This window comes from Psammomys obesus, unplaced genomic scaffold, assembly GCF_907164565.1.
Source record: "Psammomys obesus unplaced genomic scaffold, mPsaObe1.curated_primary_1811, whole genome shotgun sequence".
In the NCBI taxonomy this organism is placed as follows: domain Eukaryota; kingdom Metazoa; phylum Chordata; class Mammalia; order Rodentia; family Muridae; genus Psammomys; species Psammomys obesus.
The window spans coordinates 1,268,943-1,286,715 of NW_026586662.1; the positions used below are offsets into that span (position 1 = coordinate 1,268,943).

The 17,773-nt window shown below is 46.1% G+C and overlaps 1 protein-coding gene across 5 annotated transcripts in view; it reads right to left on the reverse strand.

Moving 5' to 3' along the window:
• Mrap2 (melanocortin 2 receptor accessory protein 2) overlaps positions 1-17,100 on the reverse strand; it is a 41,173-nt gene extending 24,073 nt beyond the window's left edge. Inside the window, exons 1-3 of one of the 5 annotated variants that reach the window (XM_055602508.1) lie at positions 17,020-17,100; positions 16,210-16,384; positions 16,058-16,131 (exon numbers count right to left, since the gene is read on the reverse strand). The gene's annotated coding sequence lies outside the window, so the exon portion shown is untranslated. Of the gene's footprint in view, positions 1-49; positions 95-7,439; positions 7,469-9,294; positions 9,316-16,057; positions 16,132-16,209; positions 16,385-17,019 lie in introns of those variants that run through there. The other 4 variants (XM_055602507.1, XM_055602509.1, XM_055602511.1 and 1 more) reach the window with 4 other exon arrangements.
• Positions 17,101-17,773: the final 673 nt, after the last annotated feature.

Genomic DNA, 17,773 nt, shown 5'->3' on the forward strand with positions numbered 1-17,773 from the left:
ATTTATTTATTTATTTATTTATTTATTTATTTATTTATTTATTTATTACCTATACAGTGTTCTGTCTGCAGGTATGCTTGCAGGCCAGAAGAGGGCACCAGATCTCATTCTAGATGATTGTGAGCCACCATGTGTTTGCTGGGAATTGAACTAGGACCTCTGGAAGAGCTGCCAGTGCTCTTAACTTCTTGACCACCATGGGGTAAGCAGTTTTGCTCGGCTGTGTTCACCTCACTGAGATGCCACTGTCTTCTTAGTGTCTTAAAACAACAGGCAAAAAAAAAAAAAAAAAAAAAGTGGATTGAAACCCTGAGTGAAATCCTTTCACCCTCATGAGTTAATTGTCTCAGAGAGCCACCGTGACAAAAAGCTACTGCAAAGGTCACAACAGAGGCCTCACCAGCTCCTCTTACTTTGAGCTACTTTGCCTCAAAATACAGTTTGGAAACTGTGTTTTTAACTGCCCCTCAGACACTCTGTGCTCTGTGCCACCTGCACACAGGATGTCCCCTATGACACTAGTGTTCCTTGTCTTCTCTTTGCCCCAACACCCCCTTCCTTCTCAACACAGCCATCCAGTCAGGGGTCAGCAAGGCCAGCCCAATGGCTCTGCTCTTACCAGCTTGCCATGAAGAATGTTCTATTTCTGAACTAATTGAGAAATGATTGAAGAAACTCTAACCAACGATCCCTGTGACATAAGACAATATGGAATTCTAATACAAGTATCCATTTTTAAAGAAGCCTCACCGTAAGTTGGCCATCTGTCTGTTTTGTGTTTTCTCTGCCTTCCTTAGCATTCCAACTGCAATAGAGAGAGCCAAAAGGCCCCAAATATTTATTTTCTGGTCTTTGGTAGAAAATATCTGCCAACCTGAGCTACAGAGACATCAGAGAATTGCCTGGGCCTCTGTTTCCCTACTAGATAGCTAAAGGTAACAATACCTGCTTTACAAAGTGGCTGTGAAGAATGCAATGGCATATGAAGGATCAATAGGCAAGGGACCTGGCAAACTGCTTAATGTGCAAGCAGGAGTTCAGAGCTTCAAAATCGATGTAAAAATCCAGGGACAGGGCCTCATGCCTGTAACCCCAGCACTGGGGACACAGAGACAGGAGGACCCATGAGGCTTGCTGGACAGGCAGTCTCGCTGAAGTGGTGAGCTCCAAGTTTTGAGATCTTGTCTCAAAAATTAAGGTGGAAAACGATTGAGTAAGACACTGATGTCAAACCCCTGGTCTCCACAGGCACAGACACGTGTACACACACACATGAATGTATACATATACATACATAAACACACAAAGATGAATAAGGAAGATCCCGGGTTAGATTAAGAAATAGTAGCGTAAACTGTTACTATTATGTAAAAACTCTCCTGGCCCAGAAAAGCTCCTGTGTTTTACCACCAGCTCCTTAGCCAGCTGGTTCCTACCAAACCTACCTTGTGGTTAGGAAATCTATGTGTTCTAGGCAAATGAAGAAAATTAAAAGTAACCTATATGGGATGTTGCTCAGTGTTTGCCTGCCATGTGTGAAAGCCCTCAATCCTCAGAGCTATAGAAAAAGAAAAAAAAAAAAAAAAAAAAAAAAGGAGAAAGGGAAGAAGATATGGAGAGAAATTATTTATAATAAAAATAACTCAAATGATGGGCATTTAGATGTTTAAAAGCTGTAATTATCAGCATTTATGTCTTGGGGTTCCTAATACTTAACTGACTTCCTAACTTAGAAAGGACCAGTAAATAACTGTTTCTTTTTAAGGAAACTAAGATGAGGTCTCCTTTGATCTTTGCAAACTGATACTGCAGCCAATGAAACAAGCAGAGCAGACGAAGACAAGTGGAAAATGGCAAGTACACGGAACAAAGAAAACAAAAATGGAGGATGCTGTTTGTCTTTTCTACACAGCCCACCCCAAATGCGCAGCTGCTCACCCCACAGCCCAGCAGCAGTACACAGAAGACACCAACCGGACTGAAAGCAGCCACCCAACAACCTCACAGGGCCCCAGGCTGTGAGGAGTGTCAGAAAGCCCACTGCAGACAGCACATTTGTATGGATGCTTCTCTTCCGTACGCTACTCGCTTTCATCTAAGTAAGTTACTTAGGGGAAGATCACTCAGCCCTGCTAGTTTCATGCGCTAGAGTACTAAAAGAAAGAATCTGTGATAAGAGAAAAGCAAACCTGGCAGCGAACGACACCAGAACCAGCCCTGAGGTCCTTGCAGCGAGGCAGAAAGAAAAGCCAGGCGCCCCTTCCCCTCCACCCAGCTGCAGTTTTAGTAACCTTCAGAAAAAAGAAAGAAAGAAAAATGAGGGCCTTATTTGCACTCTCTCTCTTTTGCCTTGGACTCCCAAAGATAAACCTGAGGGCAGAACCTGTGGTCTCTTTTAGAAAGCCATCTGTTCTCCTTGGAAAATCCAGCAGGCGATGCTTTTCCATCCAAGCCCAGGGCAGGTGTTTAGGCCTTTGGATGCACATGGACAAACAAGTTGATCGATGGATGTCTAAAGCAGCATTTTAATCTGCCTGTTGGAGACACCCAGGGCTGTCTCTGAGCCTGGCTGAAAGGGAGGCTGGACCCATTGGGCGTTTGGAAATTGCATCCTGTCTGTCTGGAAAGCCGGTCCTAAGAGACTGTCTGAGGTGCTGGCTCAGGGGTAGTAGTTACACCCTGACACCAGGGCTCACACAAGGTAGCTAAAAGCTGTCAGTGGCTCTCTGAATAAACAAACAGGGAACAGGGAGTGCCTCTGTCGGGGGGGGGGGGCGCTGCTCTAAGTAGCTAATGTAGGTCATATCGCCATCCTACCATTAGAGTCCTTAAAAATAACCTCGCTGACAGGAAACACATCCTAAACAAGCTTCCCGGTGGCAGAGAGACAAATAGTTTTTTTAAGCAGTTGGAAACTTGGCTGCCAACGAATGCAATAACAACAATTAGGACTACACCTTGAAACTACACTGTAAAGGGGGTTAGCTTTTTCACGTGTGCACAGGTAGTTCCAGAACAACCCACAGTGGGAAAAAATGTGATTAGCAAGCCAGACACCTTTCCACGCAGTAAAATCCACCCAGCACCTCTTCGCCCTCTCACACTCCAACACTTTTTCATTAACTCCTCTGACTCTTTTATCCTCTAACCCATCTCTACTCCTCATGGGCATTCCTCTCTTTCTTAAGAATAAGCATAGATCTGGAGAGGACAGGAACTCCACAAGGAGAGCAACCGAACCAAAAAAAATTTGAACACAGGGGTCTTTCCTGAGACTCATACTCCAACCAAATATCATGCAAGGAGATAACCTAGAACCCCTGCACAGATGTAGCCCATGGCAGTTCAGTGTCCAAGTGGGTATCATAGTATTGGGTGTTCCTAGGGACTGCTTCTGACATGAACTGATTGGCCTGCTCTTTGATCATCTCCCCCTGAGGGGGGAGCAGCCTTACCAGGCCACAAAGGAAGACAATGCAGCCACTCCTGATGAGACCTAACAGACTAGGATCAGAAGGAAGAAAAAGAAACTCTTCCCTACCAGTGGACTTGGGGAGGGGCAAGCATGCAGAGGGTGGAGGAAGGAAGGGAATGGGACAGGAGGAGGGAGGGAACCACAGGGGGGATACAAAGTGAATAAAGTGTAATTAATAAAGAATTAAAAATTAAAATTAAAATTAAAAAAAAGATTCACTGAAAAAAAAAAAAAAGAATAAGCATTTCTCCCCATCTCCTGAACGTGCAACTCCCCTGATGGGTCAAACCAAGAAAAGGGCTCGTTATCCGTACCCTTCCGCCATGAAGATGCTCACACCCAGAGGCCAGTTAGATAACCTTCATTTCCCTGTTAAGTGTAGACAGAAATCGAGGCCTTTTCCAAGTGAGGGAAATCAAGGCAGGGCACAGAATTCCATGCCGAAGGCCTCCTCACAGCCACATTCAACTGAACACATTTCTGTGGAAGTCTAAAGTCAGCAGTTTCTTTCAGTGCACGAGGTTTTCTCCAATTCTGGCTCGTGCTTTGGGGACCTCAGTGTCTTCTGCTTTGACTCGAGCACACCTCTTACTTTTGAAGCCACACTAGCTGAGATTACAAACTTGCAAATACTTGTGCACACACTGGGTCCATTCTCCTTTCCCAGGAGGACGCACTCCCGTCATTTATCTACACCAGCGGTTCTGTCTTCCTAATGCTGTGGCCCTTTACTGTCATTTTTGCTACTGAATCATAACACAAATATCTATATTTTCCAATGGTCTTAGGTGACCCCTATGAAAGGGTCATTTGACCCCAAAGGGGTCACATCTCACAGGCTAAAAACCACTGACCTGTACTGTCAAGTTTTATGCCATCTCCTGTTGTAGCATAGAAAATTACGCTACACTGTGACTGACAGCTAACAGACTTTTAAGGATGTATCTTCAGTTCCGCCCCTGTTCGCCAAGGTACAGCTGTGACTTGTTTCAGCACACAACACAGGATAAAAAGTCTATCCTCAAGACCGATGATGTGCCCCCTTAAAATCAACATTCAGACCAATATAATAACTTACAAATAACACATGGAGGTTAAAAGTGTAACCCAGATAGAAACTAAGCAACCGCGTTAAATGGAGACTATTTGATGGCCATCCTTTCTCTAACGACCAATGCCTCAAAGAGGACTTGAATCCCTCCACCAATTAGGCTTGGTAATAATGGCAGTAAACAGGCCAGATAGCAACGTTCTCAGTTAGTGTTTCCTGCCTCTGCAGTTCTCCCTAGTTCAGTCCAGAAATTCTTCTCAATGAAATTCTAGCTGTTGGGACAAGACAACTGTCCTTGACCTTTGGAAATAGTGACATTCCTTCCCAGAATACCACAGGAAAGGTTATGATGCCACTGAGCTAACCAGTCTTCCCCTGGCCTTCTCTCTCCCTCTGGCTCCTTCCGTAAGCCATCGGACAATGGCCTCTTCTGCTTTGCTCACCACTGAGTTCCAGTCACCTACTGAATGCTGGCTGTCCTCAAGCTCATGTGTCTGACCTTAGATCATAGTTAAGAGTTTAGGAGGGAATTAGGTCACGAGGGCTCAGGCTTCACGAATGGGATTGGTAGCCTAAGAAAAGCAGCCCAAGTGCGCTGCCTGCTCCCTTCATAGGAAGACACAGCAACAGACAACACAACAACCATCCACGAGGCTGAGAGCCCCTGCTAGACCCGAGTGTGCTGCCGCCTTCACAATGGGTTTCCCGTGCTCCAGTACTGTGAGCAGTAAATGTCTGCGGTTGATAAGCCAAAAGGATCTTGTGCTGACATCAAGAACAGACTAAGATGTATGCGAGACGACTCCATGGTTAAAGCACTGAAGCACTTCCTGAACAAACCCAATCACCTGAACCCAATTCCCAGAACCCACACAAAGGTGAAAGCAAAGAACCAACTCCGAAAGTTGTTCTCTGACTCCCCCCCACACCATGTGCTCTCTCTCTCCCTGTCTCTCAGGCATACACATATACCATGTGCTCACTCACTAATAATAATAAAGTTTTTTTTTTTTTTAAACAGACTAAGATAGTACACAGGCCTTCGTCACAGCAGACGTGTTCTATGTGTTATGGAATCTCATGATGTTGATGCGTTACAAACTTATTCTTCTCTCCTTTTAACCCTGAACATGAGAGTAAATAAAAAGTCTTTGTTCTAATAGAGACTTCAGGAACACAGCAAAAGGGATGCCAGGCCCACACAGGGGTTAAAGCCAAAATAAACCAGATAAGTTTCATTTGGAAAGGACTGATTGGAAGGCTCTGAGGCATGATCCTGATGCGCACAAAGTAGTTATAGGCATGATGTCCCAGCCCCTCCCATAGACTCATGTATTTGAATACTTCTTGCCTATCTGGTGGCACTATTTGAGGATGCAGAATCTTTAAGAGGTAGAAGAAATGGACCAGGGACAAACAAACAGATTCTCTCTCTCTCTCTCTCTCTCTCTCTCTCTCTTTCCCTGTCTCTCTGTCTCCCTCTCCTTTTCCCTCTCCCTCCTTCTCCTTCTTCTCCCTCTCCATCTCCTTCTCTGTTCTGTTCTTCTTGTTCACTCTGCTTCCCGACTGCTGATATAACAATGTGACCTTTGTCCTCCTGATCCTGTAGCCAGCCAAGCCTTTTCCTCCCAAATGGAATGCATGACCTTGAACTGTAAGCTAGAATAAGCCTTCTTTCGCTTAAAGAATAATGAAAAAAAAAAAAACTGAAAACATTTTTTAACATAAATAATAATAGTAATGGTAAGAAGGGCTTCTCAGTCAATGTTTTGTGGGAGGGGGTCTGAGAGCTCTCCAAAGCAAGAGTTGCTCAGGGAGTAGTGGACATTGCTGAGCCAAGCAGGTACCCTGCCTATCCTCCCAGCCACAAGCAACACAGTCTTGCTTCTTTCCAGAGCTCAGGATTGAGGAGTCTCTTTGGGGATCCCCTTTCTCCATCTGGGAGAGTCATGAACAGCTGGGGACTCTCTGTGCTCAGACCAGACCAGTTCTAGAAACCCATGTGGATTCTTAAATTCTTTATTTTTAAGCTTCTGCTGCATTCATGTAATAGCTTCCTATGGCTTAAATACTCATCTTTGCTGAGAGGAAGTGTAAAGGACTTAAAGGGATTTGGTGAAATTTATTTTAGATGAATATTCTCTGACAAAATATTGACTTGCTTTTTACTTGACATTAACCCTCCATGTGTATCTATTTTCAAGAGCTATGCATAGGTGAGTGAGTAACTGCACATGAGTGTTTGTGTATATCTGGACAGACAGTAAATACACAATAGACAGATGATAGTGATTAATAGTAAACTGACAGATGATGACAGTGAGCAGATGACTTGATAGACAACCATCAGATAGATGAAAGAGATGGGTAGACATGGGTACATAGATGAATAATAAACACATATGATACTTACAGACTGAGTTTTGACCACCTTATAATCTGTACATCAAATCCTTAACCCCTCACACTTCAGAATGTGACTACATTTGGAAACAGGGCTTGACTGAAAAGAGGCCATCTAATGGATTTCCTGAGAGAGATGAGGACACACAGAAGAACTGCATGTGAACAGATGGCAGAAGGGCAACCACCAGTGAGTGAAGGACAAAGACCTGTGATGGGGCCTTTCTTTATGGTCCCCAGTTGAACATGCATGACTGCTGTTCAAGCGTTTCTACCTTGGGTGCTTTGTAGTGCAAGCAAACTTACATAAGTCCTGAATTTATTTGAGGAAGACAATGTTCTCTTTGATGAATTAAACTGTCATTAAAAATGAAACTGCCATTTAACTAAATTGATCTGCATTTGAAAGTCCATTATGTCTGACTTATTTTATCCCAATCATTCTTACAGTAATGAAACAATAAATATACCTTTGAAAAGATAGTTATTTCCAAACTGTTATTAACTCACCCTGTTCCATGCCACCTTCAACAGGTACGCAAAGTTCCCACAAGGATGTTCTGTAAGAAGGAATGGTTGTTCTAAACAAGTTAAAATTGGTAGGAGAAAGTTCAAATCAAAACACTCATAAGCCAAACTTTGGGCAGAGTGCAGGGAATCTTATAAAAGGGGGAGATGAAAGACCTGGAGGGGACAGGAGCTCTACAAGGAGAGCAACAGAACCAAAAAATCTGGGCACAGGGGTATTTTCTGAGGCTGATACTCCAACCAAGGACCTGCATGGAGATAACCTAGAACTCCTGCACAGATGTAGCCCATGGCAGCTCAGTATCCAAGTGAGTACCCTAGTAAGGGGAACAGGGACTGTCTCTGATATGAACTCACTGGCTGGTTCTTTGATCACCTCCCCCTGAGAGGTGCAGCCTTACCGGGCCACAGAGGAAGACAATGCAGCCAGTCCTGATGAGACCTGATAGGAGGAGGACTTCCTCTGTCAGTGGGCTAGGGGAGGGGCAAGGGAGAAGAGGAAGGGAGGGTTGGTTTGGAAGAGGATAAGGGAGTGGTCTATAGCTGGGATACAAAGTGAATAAATTGTAATTAATAAAAAGTAAATTAATAAAAGAAAAACAAAAACAAAAAACAACAACAACAAAAAAAAAAAACACAGTGAGCTTAACCATGAGAGACCTGGTGAAGATCAAAAAGCCCAGGCTGATACACTCTAGAATATAGGCTTATATATGAAATTGTTCTCACCCCTGCTAACCTTTACCTCTCAAACACACACAGGCACACACACACACACACACACACACACACACAGGGTAAATGGCATCATGACAGTATTACAGCTTTATGACATAGACAGTGGATACAAAAGCATCTTTAAAAAGAGTCTCAGCACAGTACAGGAACCCAGGCTTAGCACAATCAAAGATGGTCCTCAAAGCTTCCCTATTCTCTTCTTCCCTCCATGCTGGACTTCGATCTTTCTCTCTCCAGACTCCCACCTTCCTTTCCCTAGAGAATGGGGTTGTCATGAAACAGTTTTGTTTTGTTTTTCCTTTGGGACTAAAGCATTCTGTCTTGCAGGAAGGTTCCTTAAACAAGAATGTAAATGACTCCAAATAGCTTCAGGAAGTCCCTGAAACTGACTAGATTCAATAGGTTCCTCCTTTGCAGAGTAAACAATTAAAGCTAGAAGTCACCATCATACCCCAGAGAGTCAAGCTGCAAAGACTCTGAGAGCAGACTTGCTGCCTGGAAGATGTAGAAAACACGTGAGCTTTTATGAACAGGTTTAGGCCAGAGTCAGGTGGGAAAAGGACACTCTCCAACCTGTTGAGCTGTAGGCTGTGCCATGTGCTCCAGGTTCCCAGTTTTTCTGAGCTGTCACCCATGTTGGTGTATGCCTTGGTGATGTGGCCGTCTCTCAGTCATTTCTGCTCCTGTAAGTAACCCCTCACCCATACTCCTAAAAATAACCTCAGTAAAACTCACTGGTTCACTAAGCTGGACTTCCGTGGTACCTGTGCTTGGGCATGTTATAGGTTTCCTACCTGGGGTGGGGGGGAGTAGATGTGTGTGGTACATCTCCCCAGGAGTTTCGTCATACAACAGGGGCATAGCACCGCCTCTACTCTACCACGGTGCTCTACCTTAGCATATGAGGACTCTTTTCTTTTCTCAAATTCCATGATGAATTACTTGAATTTCTTATTTATGAGAGAGTATGGTGGTTTGAATGAGGATGGTCCACCACAGAGTCAGGGATTTGAACACTTGATCTCCAGACTATTTTCTCATCGGGGAGAGCTGGGAGGCGTGGTCTTACTGGAAGAAACTTGTCACTTGGTTATACTACCTCAGTCAACTTCGAGTTTGCTCCCTCTACTTTGTGTCTTCTGTTAAAGGTGGAACTCCTAAGAAAAGAAAAATAAATTAAAAAAAATATGGATCCCCTGCCACTATGTCTACCACTTGCTGCCGTGTCTCCCTGCCATGATGAACTCTCATCCCTCTGGAACTATAAGCCCAAATAAACTCTTTTCTTTAAGTTGCTTTTGGTCATAGTATTTTATTACAGCAACAAAAATGTATCTAAAACAGACAGCATGAATCCAACTCCAAAGAGATCAGCCTGTCACTCACCAAGTTCTCAGGCTGATTTATATTGCTGTAGTTCTAAAACACTGTGCCAGGCAAAATAAAACTTTAAGCTTGGGCCATTTGTGTGGCCCTTGGGAACCACTCTGTAAGTTTTAATTACTGGAGCTTTTGAAGCATTTGGCACAGACTACAGTAAGTGGTGTTGGCTGTATCTTAAATCACTTGGAAGGTGACCTGTCAAAAACAGCTTGCTTTCTATTTCTCTCCAGCGGTATCCATCTTCAAGAGCACACACCACTCCTTCAGCCCTGAGCCAAATCATTCTGTTGACAGGCAAGTAAGTACAGGGGGAAGGGATCAGCTCTTGTAAGTTTAAGAGGTTGAGACAGTGCAGCAGAAATACTCAAACACAAGGATCATCTTCTTGGTCTGGAGTTCACCTCTCACGGTTGACTTTCTACATTTGCCTACCACTCAGCCACTTCGGTGGAATTGCTGATACGAAGCAAGCCATAGCCTGGTGGAACAAGGGCAGTGCTGGCTTCCAGAAGCATGCTGCTTCATCTTGTGGAGAAGACCTGACCAGAAGAGAGCAAGGAGGGATCTTGCAAAATAAGGGATGGAAAGTAGGCTCCACCCGATCTTGACTGAGGATCCCCAGGTCACCAAACATACATAGCTCATCTTTTTTCTGTGTCACTTTGACTCAGAGCTGGCAGGCTGCTTTCTATAGTAAGTAAGTTACTGCAGACAGAAACTGTGAAAAGGAAGTAAATGTTCATGGAAGCCATGATCCGGCTCCTGGCACCCCGAGCTCAGCCTCAGACTCCCAGAGATACAGGTTAACTCTCCCTGCACCACTAGGTTGTGTAGAAACTTGGCATGAATATGACAAAGGTTTGTATAACGCTATCCAGAGCTTCATCTTGAATGTCTGCTTTGTCCATGGAATTGTGTTAACTTGGGTGCGTTTCAGGGGAAGAAAGGAAAGGTTTATGCTCACATCCTCTCCCTTATCTCATGTTTCTTTCTTGATCCACCAGGCTGTGAGTCCACCTGTGGGCAGCTGTGCCCTCAGCTAGCCCTGACTCCCCTTGACAGTTGTTTTGCTGTCACAAGGACATGTGTGGGGAAAGCAAAGGCACATTTGAGAGGATGATTATTTGAAGCTCGTAAATCAATTTCACTTGAAGAGCTATGACATTTTAGTAATGCTTTCTAGTCAGGGAAGTGATTATATAGGTCTTGGTAGCAGAAGCCAAAGCAATTAAACCCACATTTAACTTCCACAATTTTAGCATCTCGAAAAGATTCTCAACCTCTGCATTTTTACTTCATGCATAAGCAACATTATCGTGGACTGAACAAGCATGTTCACAAGAAATGGGAAGCAAACATAAATGTCTCACATACTTTCACCTTCTTTCTAGTGGGAATAAATACTTTTCATACTCCAGTAGAGGTAGAAAAGAAAATCACTTTGTACCTTGGCGTACAAAGCCAAAAATATCAGCATTGCGGGCTAGGAGTGAGACATGCTCCTTGTTAGGTAGACAGAGCGGGGGCAGGGCTCTACCTAGGTAATGGTAAAGAAGGTGGTGCATTTCCTCAACCTCCTGACCTGAGACAAAAGCCTGGAAGCTTTTGGGTCCTAGCATCAGGCCTCCTGCTGATGGACTGGCTCAACAGCTTCAAGGCCAGATCAAGACTTATCACTCAAGTGTTACCAACCAATTAACTGCCTTCAAACTGACCAATCCTAAATAGGGGAGGAAAACTCTTGAGAGGCTTTAAAACCTCCATCACTGGAGAAGAGACTAGCGTTCTGGCTTCCCCCTTTGCTTTAGAGGGTCTTTCTCTCTGTGTGACTGCTGCACCTGTGTGTTTCTTCATGCCCCAATAAACAGCTTTCTTCAACCTCACTATCTCAGATTTCTCTGCTGCCACCTGCTATGCTTCTGATTTTGCCTGGCAGAGAAAATTAACCCCATCCAGACCCCAGGTCCCTGGACTGTATCAGCACCGTCTTAGATGAATGCTAGTCCTCCCCAAACAGGGTTCCATCTCCTAAGGAAAATACATCTCCCTACCTGCCCCACCCCAGTTGTTAGCATGCTGCTATCTGAAGAAAAAGAAACAATTTTAGGAAAATGGAATGTAAGTCATTTTTCAACCACAAACAACAGACAAATGCACAGTTGGTATTTTCAGTAATTTTGTGGGGTACTTCCAGTGTTTATTATGGCTGGCTCTCCCTCAGTGTGTGTCTGTCTCTCTAATTCTGATGAACCTCTCTTTCCAAGTTAGAGTCTCTGGAATGCTGGCTAAGTAAGCATTTTCTTTTCTAACTGCTCCCATATCTAAATCTTCCGTCAGAAATAAATGTAGCATCAAGCAGACAGCTTACTACTCTTCTCTATTTTAATCCAAGCATAAAAAGCCCATACTCTGAGCAGCCACAGTTTGTGGAGCCTGCCCAGGTATTTGTTTATTTTTGCTTTCCAACTCCTTGGAATGTATCTATCTTTCCTGCCTTTCACTGCAGAAATCCGTAACTCTTCTATTCACACAGACACTTCAAAGACCCCAAGGAACCGAAATGTTCAGTCCTTTAACACAAATGAGACATTGGCCTCTCACCATGCTCCCTACTGGGATCAGGGCAGCTTCTCATTCTCCATCATCTGCTGAGCTGCTGGCCAGTTTCTCACCCATCCAAGTTCAAAGCAGGAAGACAGGACTGCACTGGCCTTATTCTCTGTGTGTGCTCAGTGACACCATCTTCTTTCCGGTGGCCCTTCATCACCTCCTCTACTCAAAACTCCCTGCTCCTGTGTCCTCACTCTCTAGCTGATTATCCTTCCCAAGTGGTTCCTCTTGGTACCATGAAATGTCCAAGCATCTTTTTCCTCACCAAATTTGAACAAAGCAGGTTGATTCGGCTACCCAGGAATCTCATGAATTGCATATGCAGGAAGCACATATGCAGCTCAATTCATGTTCCCTTGAAGGCCCAGTCACTGGGCTTAGCATAGGAGAGTGCAACAGATCTCTCTGAAGACACCTCTTCAGCTTCTTCTTCTCTCAGCCCATACATTCTTCATCTTTTTGTATCTTAGTTATGCCGGGAATGTAACACAGGGTCTCACTTTTGGTAGGTAAGTTCTCCATCATTGAGCTATACCATCAATCGAGCACTCAGATATTCATTCTCTGTCTGTCTGTCTCTCTCTCTCTGTGTGTGTGCATACACACAGGTGCATATTCTATAGGTGCTTCTCCAGACGTATGCCTATATGTGTGGAGGTCAGAGGTCAATTTCAGATGTCTTCCTCTAATCCTCTCCACCTTTATTTTTTGAGACAGGGTCTTTCATTGAACCTGAAGCTCACTGATTGCACTGGACCAACTAATCAATGAGCTTCAGGGATCCACTTGTCTCTGCCTTCACCCTGAGAACTAGGGCTACAGGCATGACCCATTGGACTTAGCCTTATCCACGGATTCTGGAGAAGCAGACTCAGGCCCTCATGTTTGCAAGATAGGCACCTTGCCAACTGAGCCATCTCCCTAGCTCAACCCTCACATTTTTGGAGTGGCTAGTGGGCTCACAGTTTACTGAGATGTTTTCAGGTAGACCTTGAACTTTTCTCTTGGCAGTAGACTGTTTTCGTTTGGAAGTTCTCAGAACTTGAAAGTGTATACCTTGGTCAAAAAGCTTAGTTTGGTGCCCTCACATCATCTATGGTCACGTGTGTGTATGTGTGTGTGTGTGTGTGTGTGTGATTGAGTGCTAATTTTTTTTATTCTTTTTCTTATTTTCCAGCAGAATTGAATGCGAGCATTAGAAAACAAGACCCAGTGCCCTCTACTCCTATGGGAAACCCCTCTTCTTCACCATCCTGACCACTAATCTTAGGTATGATGCCACATCCTGCTAGGTAGCTATCTCAGGACTGGTTCAAATGCTGGTATGTCTCTTCGCTGCCAGATTAATGTCTGCTCCTCTGGTGACCTGGTCTCCAGATCCTTGTCACAAGACACCTTCTTCCAGATTCTTTGAAGTGGCCCCTGCCTCTAAATAGGGACTGTTCAGAGCTGAACATGGAATGGAGTGGACCCTGGGCTCCTCTGATCCTAACACCACATGGGGGAGGGCAACAATGATTATGTGTGAGGCTCTAATCCCAGATCTCATGTCTATTGCCTCTGTAACCATGGACAAATATCTTATTCCTCTGCACCTCTGGCTCTTCATTTGTTTTTTGGTTTGTTTTTGTTTGTTTTTTTGTTTGTTTGTTTTGTTTTCTGAGACAGAGACAGGGCTTCTCTGTGTAGCCTTGTCTGTCCTAGACTCACTCTGTAGCCCAGCCTGACTTCGAACTCACAGAGATACACCTGCCTCTGCCTCCCTGAGTGCTAGGATTACAGGCGTGCAGCACTACACCCAGCTATCTCTTCATTTGTTAAATGAGCAAAGTGATACATTCCCACCCCGTGGGGTTGTTAAAGTGTTGGGGTATAACTGTGAGCATGCCTGCTTCCCTGACACTTAAAAAGCTCCACACAGATACACATGAGGAATGGCATGTCTTCATCAATGAAATCCAAGTCTGTTCTCCAGGGCTCACTTAGCTTGCAGACTATTGAAACCCTAGGATGCCTTTCACACATGAATGTAGATCATCTCTTCTCTTGCTACCTCTACCTCTACCCCCAAATCTTTTGAGACAAGGTCTCACTGTGTAGCCCAGGATAGCTTCAAACATAACCTCCTATTTCCTAAGCAATGGAATTTACAATCATGTGCAGCTCAACCAGCTGTGTGTGAGGAAGTGTGGGGGGGGGATTATACATGCATGTATGTGCATGCTTGTGTGGGAAAGCAAGAGAATGGAGGTGGGCATCTTCCTCTGTTGCTCCCCCCATTTTTGACACAGGATCTTTCTCAGTGCTGAAGCTCATTGATTCAGAATGACTAACTGGCCAGCAAGCCGCTAAGGACCTTTCTGTCTCCAGCTCTGTAACACTTGGATTATAACCACTACTTCTGACATTTTTTAATGTGGGTGCTGGGGACCCAAATTTAGTTCCTATGCTTATCTGGCGTGAGATAAGTACTCTACTAAGCACCGGTGGTGCAGTGTCCAGGGAGACCAGAAGAAGTGTCAGATCTCCTAGGACTGGCCTTATAGACAGTTTGGGTGCTGGGAACTGAACACAGGTCCTCTGGAAGAGCAGCCAGTGCTCTTAACCACCTGGTCATCTCTCCAGCCCCCCATCCTCTATTTTAAAGCTGTCTCTGAACTCAATGCAGAGCTAGAGGTTCAACCTGACAGTAAGTCCCAAATTCCAGGATTAGTGTCTTTTGCAGACACATCTTCCCTCAGATCTGTAGTTATCATATCTCCCACCACCATCTTTGTCCCGGTAAAGGTGAAGGCACAGAGCCCTACTCATTTAACTCTCCCCCTACCTCCACCCCTGTCCTTTGACATAGCAGGGTACTGCCTTCCATGATTCTGCAAAGCCAGGCAAATACTGTCCACCATGATAGTAGTCAGTGGCTACAATGTATCTGTAGGTCCTCTAATGTAAAATGGAAATAACAGTCAGCTTGGCCTGAGGACTAAAGGAGACCATATATGAGGAACCTCAGTGAGTTACTGTCACCCCGAAAACCTTACAAATCCAAAAACATTCAGGAGTGGATTCTTAATGATCAAATATGACAGTATCTACCAGCCAATAGAAACTGGGAGGATATGAAGATGATGTCATTTGCAACGTAAAAGAGGACCCTTCGTGAGCCAGAGGTGGGTGAGCTTTGTGGGCAGGCCAAGAGCATTCGGGGCCAAGAATGTAGGAAAGAGCAGGGTAAATAACACGGAAGCACATGCGCAGGAACGCACAAAAACGCAGAGTGCGCTCACAAGTCAAGATCAACTATGGCTCTCACAGTAAGCGCCCATGTTTTCTCCTCCCCTGTATTGAGCTCCGTGGTTTCCAAATGCTGGCTGCCACCTCCTAGGCTAGCATCATTACCCTAATGAGTCATAACTCACGTGTGAAGAAGCGTGGAGATGGCACAACACCATCCACAGCTCACCCAGCCATAAATTACCTCTGGGGATGCTTTCCTGGGTGGCCCTGGGCTGCCTTTTTAGAAGTATTTGTTCTGGAAGGCGTTGTTTCCATCTTTTGAAAAGTCTCCTGGCTCTCTTCTCCCCCCCCCCCCCCCCCCCCCCCCCCCCCCCCCCCCGTCACACATGTGCAAAGGTGACTCTGAAATACCTTCACAGCTCCAGGGTGTCCGCCACGCTAGTTTCAAACTGTGTCTTTAGGTCTACAAGACCTCCCCAAGCAGTTTGGGCTGGCCCCTGCCTCCTTACCCCTGCCCCGCCCCGCCCCGCCCCCACCCCACCCTGCTATAACCTCTGCATCAAAGCCGGTCAAGGGCCAAGTTGGCAGTGCCCGACAGTCCCCGGATCCTTGCAGCCCAGACCATTCCCTTGTACCTGTTTTTGCTGCTGTGCTCCACGCCTGCAATCACAGCGTTACTTTCCAGATCGCTCTCCGCCCCCACCGTTAACTAGGGGAATCAGGGTGGGAAAAGTACTTAGCCCTCTCATCTCATTTTCACCGGTGTGCTGGAAATACTGCTACTTACTTGGGGGAGGGGGCAGTTCGTAAGGACTAATTTATGTTGGCAGTTCCTCTCTCTTCCCTGGATCGTCAGGGGCACTTTCTTCCAAGCTTCTTTTGCTCCCAGAACATCCCCGATCGCTTCTTGGTTGCCAGATTAAATCGAGTGCAATATCCGGGGCTCCATGCCATCTAAAGTGCTGTGGAAACCGAAGCATCAAAACAGTTTTCTGTCGCACTTGCTCCCAGAAGGCCTTTCTCAGTTGAGTACACAGAACAGGGCAGAGAAGAACACAAGAGGGACTTGCAATTGCGGTCTCAACAGTAAGGTGACCCACAGCCATCTCCTTAGTCTGAACAAACCTGTCAACGCAGGTTAGCCCTGAGAAACAGACTTACTACAGGGGGGCGCGCAACTGGGGCCGAGGGACCACGCCCTTGGTCTGGAGGGACGAGTCCCGAGCTTCTGGGGCTCTGTGGATGTACCGCGGAGGCCCGCAGCAGACCCTGGTGGCGGCGAGAAAGTTTCTCACCTGCGGGAGAGGGTGTGGCCGGGTCGTGGTGCCCTGCGCCCACTGGATGCTCAGCTCAGCCCGAAGAGCTGTATTCAAGGTTATCCTGACCCCTCGGGCCGGAAGAGCTGACTTGAGCAGCAGGGCAGGCTGCAAACTTGGGAGCCCTTCAAGAGGCCCCCAAGCTGCCCTCAGTACAGTCTGTACCCCAATCCCTCTTCTCCATCCTTCCCATCTTCTCCCACTCCGATCCCAACACGAGTGCAGACTGAAAGGCACCCGGACCCCAGGCTAGCCCCACGCCCCATCCTGCTCCGGGTTACCGCAGGCTCTGCACGGTCCAGCTCCTCCGGGGCGCGAGCCTCGCCGCCACCGCCGCCGCCGCCGCTGCTGGCCTGAGCTGTGCGAGTGGCTGGCTCCCTGCGTCGCTGTGCGGTGGAGACGCGCGTTCGCGACCTAGCGGCGGAGGCGGCGCTGGGCACCGAGGCTGGGGCTGAGCTCCTGAGGCGCCTCCCCAACCCCTGGGCTCCACAGGAGCCCGCCCTCAGTGTAGGTGAGAACCTGCTGCGGGGAGGAAAGGAAAGGAAATATGTTCTGTGATACTTTGCCCTCTCTGGCTCTGTAGTGCCAGCTTTGGGTACCAAGCTCTCGGGAGCTGAACAAGAGGAAATGAACAGAGGCTTGCCAGTTATTCTCAGCCTTGTGTTCAAGTTCACCGAGGCTGGAGTCTTCCATAATGCACTGCTTAAATCACCATCACAGTTGTCGAGTGCCTCCTCCAGCCTATAGGTACAGATGCCAAGGAGGCATCAAACATCCTCCAGACTGACCCCGAAGAGTTAGCAGTGGGCCGGAAGCAGGCTTCAGTTAACAGCCATGACTCTCTTCTGCATCCGTTTGCTTAGCCACTCTGTATATACAACAACTTTCTAGAGCATAGATCTAGTAAGGAGACAGACAGTAAGTAAAACTCGCCATACATGAATAAAGTGTGGCGGACAAAAATACAAAGCAGAAAACAGGGCAGTGGAAGGAGGGGTGGGGGATGGATTCAGAGCTGGCCTTACTAGTAGTTTA